At 30.8% G+C, this 17,039-nt stretch overlaps 1 long non-coding RNA gene across 1 annotated transcript; it reads right to left on the reverse strand.

Annotated features, from left to right (window-relative positions):
- Positions 1-14,729: 14,729 nt before the first annotated feature.
- Positions 14,730-16,814, reverse strand: LOC132636969 (uncharacterized). The gene is made up of 2 exons (XR_009581497.1): positions 15,931-16,814; positions 14,730-14,931 (listed from the first exon to the last, which is right to left on the reverse strand). It is a non-coding gene; the product is annotated as an uncharacterized LOC132636969 (long non-coding RNA).
- Between the last annotated feature and the right edge of the window lie 225 nt (positions 16,815-17,039).

Consider the following 17,039-nt stretch of genomic DNA (forward strand, 5'->3'; position numbering starts at 1 on the left):
CTAAACTAGTCTTTGGCAATTTTTCTTTATATATATATTTTTTTATTATATAAGGGTAGGGGAAGGAGAAATGACGAGAAAATTACAGCGTGGGGATTCGAACCCTCACTAAATAAGGTGAAAGTTCAGATAGCCAACCAACTGAGTTACTAGATCCCTATGTCTTCGGCAATTCTAACTTCAAACCCGAAAGACTGAAGTTTTAAAAAAACGAAACCCATAATTTTCAATTTTTGTCACGAATGTCTAAATTTAGTTGTAAGAAGGCAAAATTAAAGAAACAACAACTTTAATTTCGGCTATTCTTTAAACAGGAATCCTAAAAACAGCTATTTCTGCACTTCCACCATTAAAAAGAATTTCGATTTCTTTTCTACTCTCTTACAATGGTATGCAGTAACACTTTCAGATCTTTTATATTCTCTCTTACAATGGTGAAATAGCCATAGTACGTTTACTAATTATCAAGAAAACTAAAAATGCTCAACAAAAGTAGGAAATTTATATATGTAACAAATGTGTAAATGGAAAAGACAACTGCTTAATACATAGCCAACCCCTTAAACTTGTCAGGAAACATTTAGACGCTCGAATAAAGCCCTGTTCCAATTGAACACATCAACTCATTATAAAGTGTTTCAGTTAGACACTTTTAGTTTAACTTTTCTTGAAAAAAAAATTATGTGTAACATTAGATAGTAAGCTAACTACTAAAATATATGTCATCTTCTTTAATTATACGCATCAACCTCAAATAGGAAATGTTTATGATTTTACGGCTTATTGAGAAGAACGCGTATAACTAAAGGAGATAACACATTTTATGTGATTAGCCTAACTACCTAATAGACGAATGAAAACATACACATATTTTTTTTTTCAAAATTTAAACCGAAAATGTCTAAGTTGAAGTATTCAATTGGAACAAGACATAGTTTGAACGTTACAACAACAACAACAACAACAACAACAACCCAGTGAAATCCCACATCGTGGGGTCTGGGGAGGGTAGAATGTACGCAGACCTTACTCCTACCAAGGTAGGATGACTGTTTCCGAGAGACCCTCGACTCAATAGAAGCATAAAAAGGGAGTCAGATAAGGTTAAAAGATTCAAAACGATATTGCAATGAAATAATGCAAGCGACACAGTAAAACAGGATAATCAAGGAATTCAAAGCGATATGGAAATGCAAATAACGACAGCGGCACAGATAAAATAGAGTAATCAAAGTACAAAAAGTAGCAAATAATAACATAAATCAGTTTGAACGTTAATGAAATATATATGTTGACAAGTTTAAAGGATGGCTTCGTATTAAGCCAAAAGACAAACTCATGGGTAAAATCAAACAGACAGACTGCCTTTTTAATCATGTCGGATTATAAGTCAATGTGTGCTTTGGTTTTGTAGAAGAAAAAATATAGTGAGAACTTCCATAGAAACATAAGTCATATGAGGTGACAAAGGAGTACATATGAATTCCCATGCATATGTTTCCCAATAGCTACACGTACAATATTCGAAATTAAATCGATCCCCGTACAAAGGTAATTATACCTTCCATACACATACAACTAGGCTGGGTCAATCAATAGACTCACCTTGGGGCTCGGCTCAGCTCGCTTGTATTTAATCTAACTTGGCTCAGTTATGCTTCAATTGACGTTCATCTCGTCTACCATCAATATTTTACTCGGGCAGGTCAATCTGCACTGTTAAATTTGAGCTCGATTGCACGCAACTCGATCGGCTTAGGAAGATATATAATTAGTACTTTCTCCGTCTCAATTTATGCGATATTTTTAATTTTGGTTAGCGAGAGTTAATTTGACTATCTTTGAGTTAATTTGATTATCTTTGACGTTAAATTCGATTATATCAACTCAATATTTTAAAATTAAAATTTAGATATTCAAAAAACTATACGAAAAGTTCTATAAGATGCAATTTTTCACATATCAATATGATAAAAAAATACATTTTAAAATATTAGTCAAAATTCGCATAGTTTGAATATCGAAAAACGAAGAATGTCACATAATTTAGGACATATGGAGTATTAACTTAAAAATGCAATTATTAAAAAAAGAGAGAAAAACTTCGGTCATATTTAATAGTGAAATAGATCCAAAAGAGAAGTTAGTGAAGAATATTCCAGTTCTAGTTTAAGCAGATCAAACAAAATTAACAACGATGCATACATCTTTATTATGAAAAGATGACTCTAATTAAAAGTACAGTACGTGATTGCCAGCTAACTTTACCAAGAAACCCACTAACTTGCATGGATCTTGTACTCTAATACATCCATAATTTGCGTTAATCTGCCTATTTCATCTCTCCTTCCTCCATACATGCTGTATACACTCCTAAATACATTATATTATTTATATGCAGGACGGATATATCACGTAACTTATGAGTTCAAGTAAACTAAGTATATGGAGTATAATTTTTGCAAATCTATTAAAAAATTGATTAAGTATTTATAAATATTCGACGATATCCGTTTATTAGAGAAGGAGTCAGATATCCGTTTATTAGAGAAGGAGCCAAAAAAAATTAGCTTATAAATTTTTTTGCTTACTGAATCCTGAATAAATTATTTGTACATATTAAATAAAATTTTAACGCAAATACAAAGTTTGACCACTAAATTACTGAGTTATATCGAACTCATAACTAGCACTATGAATTCGTACCAACAATTTATTATAATATAATAACTTGAGATCGTTAAAGTCAGTGGTGGAGATATGATGTAATCACAATTTTTGATCTGTCTATACATTATAATTTTCCAATAATATGTGTTCAAATAAACCTCTTCCACCCCTAATTATAAAAACTCATAAGTTTCAAATGTGTATACGATATTAGAGAAACAAACAAATATATAATGAATTGTAAGGAAAACGGCACAAAAGGGTGTAATAATAAATTAATGGGGTTAAATTTGGCGTTTAGGGAAGTTGGTGGGGTTGTGTGATGGCAGGAATAGAAATGTCGGGGGTACAAAACATACCCGACAGAACAGAGAAAGAGACTTTAGCCCCCGGAAAATTAGGGGGGATGTCCATTTTTTAACATAATGGGTCTCCCTCACATGCCTCCATGTGAGAACCCTATGCACCTTTCCCTTTTCCTTTCCCTTTCCCTTTCCCTTTCTACAATAATAATAATAAAGTTACTTCCTTACTTTCAGTTTATATGATATAGATTGATTTAGGATAGAGTTTAAGAAAAAATTGAAGACTTTTGAAATTTGTGATTCAAAATAAGACATAAAAATTTGTATGATTGCAAAATGGGAAGTTCTAAGCAGTGTTTTAAAAAGCGTTTTCGGGGCGAGTCCTAAGGTGGGGCGTACCAAAAATGTCTCGGGACGATGGGTCGGGGCGAAAGTCCCAAAAGGCGTACGCCAAGAAATTCGGGGCGTACGCCGGGCGTTTGCGGCGAGTTTTTTTTGTTGGGGCGTAAGCGCAGAAAACTTCTTTAAACTAAAACGAAATTTGTTAAGTAAGTCCTTAGTATAATGCCCAAATTCTCAAAAGTCAATATGTAATTACTCAAATGTTTTAAAAATGAACTGAAACTTTAAATTTAAAAGCCAAGACCTTTTTTTATTGCTAGAATGCCTAATATATATATGTTCTTTTCCAATTATTTATCTTGTCTTCTACTATCTCAAAAAAAGTAATGAGTAGTCACTTGTACTTGTAAGTAGCGTATAATAGATTTTTCTAATTAGTTTTTTTGTGGGGGTGGAGCATATATATAGACGTATAATATATTGTTCTAATTAGTTCTTTTTTGGGGGTGGAGCATATATATATCACTTATTTATAGTTTTTTTTTTTTTAATTTTTTACTCTATTTCACCTATTTAAAAGTATTTATTATAATTATATCATTTTATAAAATACTAATTAACACCCCATGGGGCTAACGCCCCGTGCCTCAGGACTTACGCCTCACTGAGGCAGACGTAAAACGCCCTGTCTTACGCCCTCGCCTTTTAAAACACTGGTTCTAAGTTAAGTTATTTTTAAATGTAGAAATATACCATTCTTTTTGGGATATACTAAAAAAAAAAATGTGTGACATAAATTGGGACAGAGAAGTAATTTTTTCAATTTGGTATGATGGTATCTGATTAGACACAAAATTTAAGAATTCTATAGTTAAACATTTTTTTCTTTGTTCTTGGGCCTCTTGTGAGCTATAGATTGCAGAGTTAGAAAACTTTGGAATAGGTATCCCACATTTGAATTGAATTTTTATGATTAATTGAAATATGTCTGGAAGAAAAAATCTCTATTTGACATGACTTATTCCTATACTTATGAATTTAAATGAACGGAAAAATGATACATCAAAAGAAAGTGACTTTTTTTTTTTCCGTTTTGATACGATGGTATTTGAATAGACAGAGTTTAAGAATTCTGTAGTTAAACATCATTTCTTTTGTCTTGGGCTTTTAGAGAGCTATAGACAGAGTTTGAAAACTTCCAAATAGGTATCCTACATTTGAATCGATCGAATTCTTTCTAGTTAATTGAAAGATGATCGAAAGAAAAAATTCTCTATTTGAGGGCGGCTTCTTCTCCTATACCTATGAGTTCAATTGGACGGAGAAATGATACATTGAAAGAATCTAATGGGTATCCCCCAAAAGCACTATTTCACACCCCCTCTTTTTATCTTACCCCTTTTTGTTGCGGTTTCAAATTCTTTATCGTTCTCATTCATCATATTTTTTTAGAAATGAATTTGTTCTATGTTATAGTGTTATAGGATAATAGGATGGTTAAAAATCATGCAAAATTCATCACTAATCCTATTTAACTACGTACTGATTAAAAAAAATTGTTAGCTATGTGCAATTTAGCATCAAATTGTCCATAGCCAAATTTAAGTCTTTTTGTAGTGTAAAAATCTCCCATTCTTTTTAAAATTTCCCGCCAATTCATATTAGGCCAAGGAAATTGAAACCAAAATGAACATATAGGACCCTCAAAAACAAAACGAAAAAAAGGGAAAATTAAAACAAATATAAGTTACATGGCTCTATACTAAATAGGCACTCCCTAACCTATATATTTATAGGTGTAAAAAGTTATGGACATATTATAATAAGCCTGAGGCTGGAAACTCCAACCTCTACAAATGGACAGTCTATAAAAAGGGACCCATAAATGTGTGCCCACTAAGCCAAAACACAACCAGTCGATCTGCAAGGTTGTATATTCACCTCTCAAATAGCCTTCACTTTGATAATGCATTTGTTTGTTACATAAGTGACAAATATAATGAATATATAATACTAACATATACAATATATTTATAATATGTATATATAAGTATTACTATTAATGTAGTCGATGTTTGATTGAACACAAATTTAAAGACAAAAGAGATTCTTTGCCACGTAAATTTAACAAAAAAGAATCATTAGAATGTGATGATCTTCAAATAACATGTCAATTCCTCTAATAGCACAAAAAGAAAACGTTATCCCATTTTAAACACAAAAAAGATATCAATCTTCATAGAAAGTTTTATACAAAAGGAATATAAATTCTTTTTACGATTTACGTTATAATAATGTAGAGATTGTTTTTTTTTTTATAATTTTGTAATTTAACCTATTTTAATAGATTTATCAAATTACCAATTAATATTCATCGCGGAATTCTACATGTTATAATAACTATCTTATAAGTGATCTGATTGTGTAAATATTTTGTTACACGATCAAATTAAACTCTTATTTTCATCAGTATAATTTTAGTTAAGAGTACGTTAGAATGTCACTTTCTAAAATTTGTTAACTTTTTAATTCAACATAATCCCATATGACATGTTTACGATAACAAGATTCAAAAAGCATTTTGATACGTCGCACATTTCTTTAATTAATACACGATTAAAAACTATTGCTTATCGGGATTTTAAATAAAGTACGTAGCCTGTTAGTTGCAGAGATTATGAGCATTGGGGAAACTCTTGTTTGGTTGAACAACGGCTTTGTTAATAGTCATGTGGTGACTGAGACAGATAATTAGCTAGTTCATCAAGCTCTCGATGGAAACAATTCAAATAATTCTTATTTTGATTCTCTTGTTTATAATTGTAACACACTAACGAATGGGAGATTTTCAATTAGTGTCTGTTTCTCTAATTGAAAAATCAGTGAATGAAGTTGTTCATGCTTTAACTAGGGCGGTACTCGCTTTTGATTGAATAATAATTGATCGAAAAGGAAAAAAAAACTTACTTACCTTTTAAACTCTATATATTTCGTCAAATCATGTCACGTAAATTAAGACTGAGTTAATATTTCTCCTTAATTAATTAATGGGATGAAATAAAGTCGGCTTTTTAGTAGGTATAGAAAAAGTAGGGTTGTTCATTTCTGTTGTAGACCCAATCCAATATTCTTCTTGGGATCGGTGGAGAAAAGACCCCCTAATTCTCCCTATAAATACTGCCCACTCTCCTCCTCTCTCAACACTTCACTTCTGAGCAACAAGAAAAAAAAAATAGAAGATAATTTTCTCCTCTATTTATTTTCTCAAGAAACCCTATTTAGGTTAGGGTTAATGACATTTCAACTATAGAGGTTTTTTTTTTTTTTTGGTGTGTGTGTGGGGGGACAAAATGGCTCTTTTTGTACTTTTCCACAGCTTTCTTGAACTGCATCTCTCTCAAAAACTCGATTATTTTCTTCATTTTTTTTGGAGATGAAGAGAATTAAATTGTTGCAGTTCAATAAAGCTGTGGGAAGATACACATAGGGTCAAGACCAGTTTTATTTTTTCTTTATCTTTTTGGGAATTTTTGATCTTGCAGATTTGATTTTATTACTGCATGGTGAATTCCCAAAATTTTCCCTTGTGAATATTCATCGGAAAATCACGTTATTTATAACTGTGTTATGCTTGAAATGATAATTAAGGTGTTCATGGTGATTCACTTCAGTGGCGGAGCAATCCTTGTCTAAGAGAGTCAATCTACCCATTTTGATGTATTTGTTTCTCTATCTATATGTTGAATCTTATTATTAAAAATTCTGACTTTGCCACTAATTATTTTTATCACTAGATCTAGTACACTTTGCAAAAACGGTCAATTTTTTGTGCATATGTACTATATGTTGAATCTTCTTGGTTTCGTGGTGTGTTTACATCAACATATTAGTAATCTTATTAGTGAAAAGATAATTCAGTTTGTGACTTCTAATGATGACTTTATTTGCGGGATTTATATTTTAACTTTCTAACTACATGTTTGGTTTTTTGTGTTCTACCATCACATGTCCTTTTGAACCTCTTTTTGTTTTCAATTTTAACAAAAAAAATTGTTGAATTTGAGATCGCATGCAATGAGTTTACTGTGGCCATAAATACCAATTAATAGAGCATTAGACCCCCCCCACCCAACTCCAGAAAGCAGTTGGCTTAGTTTCATACAACATTTAAAGGGAAGGAGGGAGATGTAAATAATAAAAGAAAGTAACAAGCAGTTTTCTATATATAAGTATTGTGTCATACTTTTGATAGGAAATAATGAATTACAATATCTAAATATTTATTTAGATATTGAAATAAAGATGTATAAGTATTTATTTAGGTATTTATTCCATTGAAATTGCTATCTTGATGAATGAATATAGAGAGAAGGCCTAGTCATACGTCAATCTGATACGGCTCAAATTGGTAGATCAACTGTCATACTAATTTGTAATATTTGATAGTATATAGTTTATTGTATGCTACGACGTTCCATTTGGGAATTTATTATGTTAGCTCTGCAAATCGCATTGCTTATGCATTATGTGATATATAATTCTAGCTATTATACTAGGAGGATATGCTTTTCTTTTTACCTAATTTGAGTTGTTTTCCATAAAGGATTGTGGTGAGATGTATAAGATTTCTTCACTCTTATCAGAGGTCTTAAATTCTAGTTTTGGGAATGAAAAAATCATCATAGGAAGCACATCCCTTTTAACACTACTAAAAAACGAAAATTTTCTGATGGACATCTACGTTGAAAATTTCAACAAAAAATCTTTTTGGAAAAGGTTTCGAAGAATTTCTTATACAAATCTGGATTAGTCGGAGTCCCAAATTAAAACAGGTACTGCGGGTAGAAAATAGAAAAAAAACTTTAGCCCTTTTTGTGGATTTTTTATATATTTATATATATAAATTTAAAAGTAATGCATGAGCACGCATAACTTGTATCATTATGAAAGATTTCCTTTTATATTTGAATGTAAGATGGACCACAATCTTGTCATTTCCTTCTCATATGGAACCTTCACAACCAACTATGTCTACATAAATTAAAGCTATTTATTTAAATTAGGTAAAGCATTTTATGTTCATGCATATATGTCAGATCAGAGCTAATTGCCAGCCATTTTAACCACTACAACAGAAAAATTGCAGAAATTTCTAGTTATAATATTGCAAAATTAATAGGTCACTACAAGAAAAAAATAAAGGATGTTTTCTCCACATTAATAGCAAAGACAACCCTGTAGCAAGTAGAACATTAATTATATACACATAAAGAATAAAGTATTTTTATTGTATATATTTATAAAAGGATTTACGCAAAGGTGGATCTGATGCTTTTGCACAACTTCTGTACTATTAGAAGTTCACTAAATATCTAAAAATATTTGATTGTTAATTGAGTTCTTATTAACTTGAGTTCACTATAAGAATCCATAAATTTCAATTTTGTGTTAGTCTCTGGTTATTTAAGTTATATACACCGACAATTAGTGCGTGAAAGATCAACCTCGTTCCGCGCCTGCTGACATTAATTTTTTTTTACCTCATCAAAGGATTAATTGACTATAGCAAATTACTTGGTATTATTGGTCAACTTAACCTGGTGGTGTTAAATATCTATTCGTTGTCACTCGTCAGTTTACAAAACATAAACTCAATTGCATATTGGTTGATCCATATTCATGCCAGGTCATGACTGATTTGTACTGGAAAAAGTTATAGTAATAATGTACAACAAAATTTAGTCCAATTATAATGTCCCTTGCAGGTACATGCATTTACCCGATCAATTGATAGAGTTTTAAATTAGCTGTTATTACAGAAGCTGACTCCTAGACAATTATTCTAATTAATTAAACAATGTTTAGTGAGAATTTTATTTCTTTCTTTTTGCTTTCACATTCTTGGGATGCTAATACTTACTAAAGCGGATGTTTTAAAATGTAAATTACTTTTATTTGCTTTTACTTTAGAGTGTTTAGCTTCTTTTTTTCACTGACACTGTTGGTTTAAAGTTAAACAAATGGGATCGACATGCAATTTTATATTTGGAGTTAATCAAGAGTCAGAAAAGTTTGAATTTTGTTTTGTTTGATAGGCAAAGTTATTTTGCTTTTGGCCAAAAAAGACAGGATTGGAAAGTTAAGATTAGACACCTTACATCACCCTTTTGAATATTTAAATGGAACAAATTGGAAGAAAACAGTGAAAGATAAGAAAAAAACCATCTAACATAATCTTGTATTGATTTGGCTGTCTTAGAGCTGTGTGCACCCCTTTTGTAAATGAAATGATTAAACACACAAAAGTACAATACATTTTTATTGTATAATCATTCGTATTCGGGTAAGACCTAAGCGTTCGTAAAAGTTGTACAGATTAGCCAATTTTTGGGTCGGTTTTTGAAAAAAAGAGTAAGTGTTTCAAAATTCATTGAAAAGCAACCAAATTTGAGGCAGAAACACCATGACACTATGGATTTCGAACTTAAACAAGTAAAAAATCTTGAACACTGTCATGAATTTCAAAAATTGGCTATTTGTCGATTGAACAATTGAATCTACGACTCTTATTTAATTACAATTTTTTAGATTCTTAGAACTCAAACCCAATATCTTTAATTAACGATGGATAGGACTTATCCATTTCATCATAAACTTTGATGGTTAATGTACAATACATACACATCAACCCTGAAATCCTGAATGTGTAATTTTGGGTTAAAACTTGCCACTCCTCTCTTTCTTTCTTAAATATTTTATACTGGTTTTCCGAATACTATTTTACCGAATATTTGCTACTTGTCACCCTTATAAATATTTGGTAAAAATCCTATTGACAACTTAATTATTTTCTTTTCCTACTTTTTGGAAGTACATGCATTATTCATGTTATATGCCTGCATACATGCCTGAATTTTTTGCTGTTTTAATGGAGGAAAGGTGGGTACTCCTTCTCAACATTTTGGAAAGTTTGTTGGGATATGATTTTTATGGGGAAACTAATTTGACCACGTTTATTTCTAGTTGGTTAAAAAATTTGTGCATTGTTCGCTTCTTTGAATTCCAAAGCACTCTTATACAGTTTTTTTTTTTAAGATCAATTTCTACTTGCTTTGATATTTAAGCAATTGTTATTTTGTCTTTGGAAGTTTCTTAAGAAAGGACGACTTGTCAGCTAGTGGCGGAGCTACATCGACCGAAAGGTTGATGTAATTGTATTCTGTTTATCAGAAAATTATATATATTCGACTTCAAAATTACATGTATTCGACTCCTAAAAAATCTTCAGTGTAGGGACAGGAGGTTTTAAAAATATTTTAGATCATGCATTAATTCGATCTCAATTTGACATTTTACCATTTTCTTTAATTTCTCCACGCTACTTCTTAGCAAGTATGATATCGTTTGATGATATTATAAAATAAAAGATGAACTATGTAGTGTACCCCTCAAGCTGGTCGATTGCTGGATATAATTTAATCTCCCTTTTTTATGGTGAGACGGTAAAAATCTTTCTGCACTTAATTAAAGATTTCGAATTAGAGTCCTATAAATGTTGACATCTTGATAGGAGACGTTTTACCTTATTAATATAACCTTATCCGTCCCAAATCTAGATAATTGAGGCCGGTGTGCTTTGAATGCTAAATGATTAAATTAACAAAAAGAAACCTTCTTAAGACATAAATTTCAAGTCCTAAGACCTTTGTAATTACAAATAAACAATGAATTCCACTTAAACAGCTTTCAGAACATTTTTTATCTTTAAAAATGGATTAATAATCCTGCCTTTTTTTTTTTCTGACAGTCACATGCCCTCGATCTATCTATTATACATTCTTCACAATTCTGATAATAATAATAATAATAATAATAATAATAATAATAATAATAATAATAATAATAATAATAATAATAATAATAGTAGTAGTAGTAACAACGCTAGTATTAAGGGTTCTCAGAAATAATTTTTGGATGATTAATAGTACTCAGCATGTGCAGTCATTAAGCTGGAGTTGATCCACAATACTATTGGATATCATCTGGCAATTAATTTTGTGATTTTTATTATGCAATCGCTACACATAATTGTGTCATAATTAATAATTCAAGAAGTACCAGGAGGCTTATTATTGCCAGCATTTTTCCACTCATATTTACCCTTGCAAGTTGTCCATTAATGATTTTCTCTGTTAATTAGTATCTAATAATAACTCTGACATTGTTTTCGAATAAATACTAAAATGCTCATAAATTAGCTAGCCTTAGCAATAAACATATCAACCACCAAATTTTTGGCATTTGTCGCAAAAAGGAAGAGCAAGAAACAGCAAAAAATAAAAATAAAAAATAAACAAGAATAGCCACTTTTATGAGGTGGATAGGGTAGGAGTGTAAAATGAGCGGGTCATTATCTCATTCAAATGCTATTTGAATTGAAATGAGTTGGGTCAATGAGCTAAATAATGAATTATAGTCCAATCCAGTACCCACCCAACTCTTACAAAATTTTAATTTGTTTGTTTGCTTTATAAATCATTCAATACCATACAAAACTAATTACAACATATTCTTTATTATGAATTTATATAACATATTAAAATAGAAGATATTAATTTTGACAAGGTTTTTTATTGGTCAATTTGAACTACATATTTAGCTCAAATCAACACTAGTTTTATATTGGATGAATCAAAATGAATCTATATATAATATAAAGCTAGGCATAAACAAGGTGATGTGACACCTCTCTATGACCTCCATTCCTATTTATCCTTTTTCTCCTTTTTTTGGATTTTTAAAATTTTTCTCCTTCAATTTAATTGACACAAAATGGAGTAATAAAGAAAGAAAATGTTTCATCCGTTTAATTTGCCTAATAAAGCCCAAGTAGCCAAATAAAGGATGATATCCATTTTCTTAAACAGAGCCCACGTAGTTGTAGCACTTAATACCATTTGCAGTTATCTTTTTCTCTTCTTTATTTGCTTTAAATTTTGAACCCAAAAGGCACTACTTAAATTTTCTTAATTACCACTTTCCTCCATTATCTGCTTTCTTGGATTTATATTTCACAAATCTATGGTTTCTTTCATCCAAATTCTGCTCCATCCTAAATGGTAACTATTTCTTGCTATTACATAATGACAGTGTGGTAGAATCTGGAGCATCTACTTTGGTATTTTTCTTTTATATTTTTATGGTTAAATTTGTTAGAATGATGTGTTTGTAGTATTTTCTTCTTAATTTATGTTTTGTATGTTCTCTATAATACTCTTTAGTTTAACTTTTATATGACTTGTGATTGCTGTTACTAACGAATAACAACAAAATGCATAGGGTGGTTAAGTTTATATTCAAGTGAAACTTTCCACCATCCTGGACATTTATAGAATTAAAAAAACTCATGCAGTGTACTCTTTTGTTAGGCTAAACTTTATCTTAAATTTTCATGTTGGCCTTCTTCTTTCGGAATTGAAAGCGCTGAAATATATTTTGCTAGAAGCTTCTCAAATTTTGTGTTACATTTAACCTTTTTTATTGACAGTCTGATAAAAAAAGTTCATTTCATGCATGGAATCTTACTGGTTAGATAGGTATAGGTGCATGCCTCGTGTTGAAGTTTGCACTGAATGTACACTCATGAATTTTGACAACAAAAAGAGGGGGAATATGTTGCATTTCAGCAAGTTTCCGAAAAAATAAAACTCTTTCAAATGTTGAGAGAATGAGTGAATGGCTTGTTTTTTCTTTGCAATATGTTGCATTTCAGCAAGTTTCAAAATTTATAATTGATTTTTTAAATGGAAGAAATTTAAACATTGAAATACATGATATTTGTTATTTTAAGTTTGTAAAATCTGTAAGAAATATACAAAGCTTGAAAATTGATGAATATAAACTATATAGGGGAGGAAGAATAAGGTAATTCAAATTGTTTTATATGCATGATGAAGAATTATTTATGTTTTATTTAAAGGTTTATTTATTTCTTCTTTTTTTCATTTACTTTAGAAATTGAAATTGTGTACTTATGTGATTTAATTTAAAATCGGTGTAAATTATAAGAATAAAAAGTGTGTTCTTTCACTTATAAAAGAGTAATCACATATGAATTCTAAACCTTTTTATGGAATCCAATGGTACTTATGAGATTTATATAGAAACGGCTAGGTGGGTTAGGTGGGTGGTATATATAAAATTGTCTTTATTTATTTGTATTTATTTATTTTACATTCTTTTTTTTATGTAAGGAGGAACTATTGGAAAATATTTTAAAACCTTGACTTAAATATGCATATATTAAATATATATTGCACATTATTATTTATATAGAAAAAGATACAAATTTACTTTAAACATCAACATCCATAGAGTTTAACTGATTAAGAAATACCTATCAACTATACAAATATAGTCCATTTATAAAAGTCGATCGAGCCATCGGACTAAGATATGCATATATTAAATATTATATATTAGATAAACACATTATTATTTATATAAAAATGATACAAATTTACTTCAAACATCAACATTTTAAGAAACCAAAGAGTTAAATGATTAAGAAAATACATACCAACTATACAAATATAGTCAATTTATAAAAGCTGGTTCGTATGAATGCTTTCATGAATAACTTCTATTACTGATTTCATCAATTTACATAAATAATATATACATGTATACACACACACTCTTATTATTGTTTTCCATGATCGCGCGAAGCGCGGACAAATTCACTAATTAAGTTAATAAATAGGGGCTCATTAACACCCGAATTTGAACGAGTACGGCGGTGAATGTTTTTGTGGGCTAGTTTTGATCATTTATCCACACAAAAGAATTGATGCTAACTTTTTATCATAGAACTTATAATTATTTTCAATAACTGATTTGGTTTATTCTATATACTCCTATATACATAATATTGTCAATACATAAATCTTAAACTCTTTTTCAATTTTATCAATTATTCATCTTAATGAGTATGTGAAGTACCATTGAGCTTCCGGCTTTTATGCCATGTTTGTTTTCTTTGAAGATGTCTATGGCTTATGGGTATAGGCTATAGTTATTTGAAATGTGACTTTGCTTCTAAAGCCAAAAGAAAATGGATATGCTTCTTTCAGATATATATATATATCCTTAGCACGATCTAATTTCCATTGGGACAAGCATGTAAATAGCAATCATTTAGTGTGTCTCGTATAGTTTTCCTCTGTTTGCTTTAAATATTCTTGAGAGGCGGATTTAAAATTTGAATTTTATAGGTTCTAAATTATAGAATGACGACCTCAAATACTGGTAACTAAATTTATTTTGTACACACATAGTGGATTTCTTGAAGGGGAGACTTGGAGCAACAATAAAATTGTCTCTGTATGACCTACAGGTCACAGGTTCGAACCGTGAAAGCAATCGCTAATATTTGCATTAGGTTAGGCTGCTTACATCACATCCTTTGAGGTGTGGCTCTTCCCCCGACAGCTAAATAGAGATACATTGTGCACCAGGCTGCCCTGCCTTTAGTGAGTTTCTTAACATATATACATGATTCGGATCAAAGCTACTTGCTTTTGTCAAATTTGCAACTTAAAGTCCATATCCATCCCTGTTCCGAGGCAAACAAAGTAGGAACAACTTTTATTAGAAAAACATCGGATCTTGACGGTTTATATATACATATATGTATGTATATATATGAATATGATAGGGGATATATATACATAAGATGGATGTTAGTAACATGTGTAACATGTTTTTTTGACATCTCTCAGTTTCACAGACATAGTTTTAAGAATGAAATCAACCAGCAAAGCCATGATTTTAAGGAGTAATTTTAATAAGGTGCAAATTCACGGGGAAGGGGGGGGGGGGGGGGGGGGAGAGATTAAAGAAAGTTGATTTTTTTTTTTTTTTGGTTAATATGGTAACAAAATTTAACCTTTTACACGGAAATACATGATATCATAGAGTATACCTAAAAATAAAGGGGCAAACAAGATGAACTTATCAATTATTGATGGTAATAGAGGAAAGCCAGGGAATCTTCTCTGCCACTTATATTATCTCATTTTTCACCACTCGACATGTTTTACACAGAATTCAAAAAATTGATCAAGCATAAAAATCAAGCTAATCTGAAGAATAAAATAAGAATTTAAGTTCTGCACATATTTTTAAAAAAAATTATACACTTAAATTATCAGAAAATAATATTGATAAATTTCTATGATAAATATGCAATTGATAGCATGATAAAATTAAATAGTTACAGACATGCCATCACAAGCTAAACTACATTAAAAGGGCAATCCGGAGCTCTAAACTCCCGCTATGCGAGGGATCTGGGTAAAAGCTAAACCACAAGAGTTTATTATAAGCAGCCTTATCCTGCATTTCTACAAATAACTGTTTTCACGACTCAAACTCATAATCTCCAGATCACATGGCGACAACTTTACCAATTTGCCAATGCTCCTCTTCTAAACTACATTAATAATATTGAAAAAGAAAACGTGTTCAGCAAGACTGTAGTTAATTTAGTTTGGTTACATTACTATAATTAGCTCCTACTAGTAAGAAGTGGCATTGAAAGAGTGATTGAAACCTGTCCTGAGGAGGGCGTCAAAACCAAGGTCGTCGGACTATTGCTGAGCAGTTTTTGAATATCAAACAGATTTCTTGATAATTAATATATAAGTTGTCAATCTTTCCTTACTGTGAAGAAAAAACTTTCAACCCAAAAGGAAAGAAATCAAATATCCAGAAATGGATCTGCTTTCTTGACTGGCATAATCCCCGTGGATTATACCAAATTCGTAGAAGTTGTCTCATTTATCTGCATCTAAAAGAAGAAACAAAAGTAAAATTCTAAGGCAGATTCAAGAATTGACCATGGGCTATATAGCAAAATGATGAACCAATCATCCTCCAGGAAATGGCAATGCACTCAAGAAGTCCTAACTTCACCATATTTTCCCACAACTTTCTTGAACTTTCATAGCTTAATCTCATCCACTGCCAGAAAATAGCTAATTTTTGACGGAATCTGTATGAATTTGTTTTGTATGTACCATTTCTGACATATCTTGTGTCGAAAACTCTTTACCGATGAGCCAAAATTCACGCATAAATCGGAAAATTAGCTATTTTCTATAGTAATATTAACTGCTCAATAATTAGCAAAGATGAAAATTCAGCAGAAAAAAGTTCAAGAAAGCTGTGGAAAAGCATGACAGGACTTCATATAAAACCTAGTAGAATTATATTCAAAATCTCCATCACTTGTGAGTCTCCAAAGAGGATAAGAAGAAATTGGGTTGTTGGGAAGGAAGCTAATGGATGAAACAATAAAGAAAGGAATGGAGAGAAAATCTGTGAAGTGAAGTAAGAAGCAATGCCCATACCAATGAACAAGTTCTCAATAAGGACCACACTAGCGTATGTTATCTATGATGCAACCAACTTTATAGAGCTAGAGGGGAAGGAGGGCCTAACGGTCAATGAAGGTTCAAATTTACACGTAACCGGTGTTTAGACGTCAAATTAATATATATGCATGACATGTGTCCGTATGTAAATATTTTCACCTAATTACGGTTAATCAATAGATATTCTTACTTCATCTTCGTAAAATAGGTAATTTGATGTAAACATTAGATGCAGACAAGTTTTTACCGTCAGCGAAGTGGAATAGAATTCACGAGAGATGAATCC

Source organism: Lycium barbarum, chromosome 4 (assembly GCF_019175385.1).
Source record: "Lycium barbarum isolate Lr01 chromosome 4, ASM1917538v2, whole genome shotgun sequence".
Taxonomy (NCBI): domain Eukaryota; kingdom Viridiplantae; phylum Streptophyta; class Magnoliopsida; order Solanales; family Solanaceae; genus Lycium; species Lycium barbarum.